The following is a 1924-nucleotide window of genomic DNA, read 5'->3' as shown; positions in this document are numbered from 1 at the left end:
GACGGTTAATTTAAGCGGACCTAATTAACCCGGGGTGATGAGTTTCATAATTTATTGAAATGCAATTGGAAATCTTTTTATTATGTAAGTGTAACATGTGTGGAGAAGAACCCCTTAGCTATTCTTTCATCCATTCATTCCATTTCATCAATTTCGTTTTTATAATCTGTTTTAATTAGAATCTGTCCATTTAGTTTATTTTCGTCCAAACCTCAATCCCCATTTATTTTAAAGTGTTAGATTAGTTAGAAATACTTTTAGTTTGTGTTTATAAGTGTTTTGATTCAATTTGTTAAACAAATTCGTCCAAATTTGTGTTTGTGCTCAAATCTGCCCAGAAAGTGGTTTTTAGGCAGATTTGAGTGTGTTTGTGTTGTTTTGAGTCTTTTGGTTTGTTTGAGTGTTTTAAGCATTTAGTTTTGCATTCTTTGAGTCTAGTTTAGTATTTTATATTGTGTTTTTACGTTTTTGAGTCAAATCCAAGTGATTAACAATCCCTCCTAATCCCCGGTCCAGAACGATCCCTACTTATACATATACTACAATTGGACGAAAAGAGGGTTTAATTTGTGCGCATATAAATCACGCATCAGTCGTCCTCTCCTTGTGGCCTTCCTCATCACCTACTTGCCGTCCTCCCCTGCAATTGCGGTCTTGCAAAGAAACATGGTGCGGCGGAGAGATGATTTCAATTTGGGATTTTTCTGCAACTGACTATTTGAATTTATTTGGGATTCTTCTGCAGTTGGGGAAGAAGAATTTGGGACAGAAAGGGAGGGTGTTTGGGGGGTGCGGAGAGACCTGGGAACAAAAAAATGATCACTTTTTTTTTTAAATTTTATTTTAAGTTTGATTCCTCCTATCCAGTATAATATCAAACACAGTATAAATAATACGATCATTAGTCTGATACTGCACCAAACGTTCGATTAATTTAGTTAGTACTATCCAATGACTATTTATCATATCCGACAGAAATAGTCATTACAGTCCGAGCTGCCAAACAAGGCCTAACCCTGCCCATGATCACGTCATCACTGCCCATCCTACCCACTCCATTATCTCCCCATAGTAGTTTGGGCAACTCAGCTCACCAACTCAAACCAACCCTCTTTTGGCACTTTAAACCTCCACCCTCTTTTTTAAACCCCACAAGGACCCTATCAGAACAAATATTTACACCCATGCCATAACCAAACACTGCCAACCCAAGCACAAACCGACACCAAAACCACCCGTCGGATTCATAATCTTTGTACTGAGGAACCCACCTGGCCTGAAGATACGCATTCAACATATTGAACCCAAATGCCATCGTCGCCACGCTCACCGGAAAACAGCCGGTGGAGGATTTTGAACTGGCGGTGTTGCGGTGGAGGAGGAGCGAGAAGAGGATGGTGCGGTGTAAATAGTGGCAGAGAAAGGGGTCATGAGCAAAAGGGCTTTTGGGTTGGACGAGTGGCAGCCGGAGGGGAAAAGGAGGAGTGTGAGCCAGAGAGTTGGGCTTTCCATGACCATTAAGAACCAGGCGAGGGGAGGAGACATGGTGGGGCTTGCCGTAGGGGGCTTGGAGGAACCGGAGTGAGATGAAGGTTTGGGGGAGCTATGAGGTAGAAAGCGAGGAGACGGCTGTGGAAGAAGGTCTGATCTGATAATGCCATGTGAGAAATGGAAGATGATCGGAGTGTGGACATCGAAATTTCGGTGAAGTGAATGTTGACCAATAAATAAAATTTCAACGCTCACGTGTCACATAAATTTTACATGTAGCGTGTGACTCAACGAAAAATTGAAATAAATTGGAAAAGTCATCAAATAGGACACGTGTCATTACCTGGCAGAAATGATTTATTTCATCTGATTATTTAAATCCAAAAATCAAGTTTTGGAATTCTATAAATAGGAAGCCAAGACATTCATTTTG

At 40.8% G+C, this 1924-nt stretch overlaps 1 pseudogene; it reads right to left on the bottom strand.

The window, feature by feature from the left end:
• Window positions 1–891: 891 nt before the first annotated feature.
• On the bottom strand, window positions 892–1683 carry LOC137744287 (steroid 5-alpha-reductase DET2-like; annotated as a pseudogene).
• Window positions 1684–1924: the final 241 nt, after the last annotated feature.

This window comes from Pyrus communis, chromosome 12, assembly GCF_041283825.1.
Source record: "Pyrus communis isolate YQ-2024b chromosome 12, ASM4128382v1, whole genome shotgun sequence".
In the NCBI taxonomy this organism is placed as follows: domain Eukaryota; kingdom Viridiplantae; phylum Streptophyta; class Magnoliopsida; order Rosales; family Rosaceae; genus Pyrus; species Pyrus communis.
Note: the sequence above shows the minus strand (reverse complement) of the source record. Positions and strands in the feature narration are given on the sequence as shown.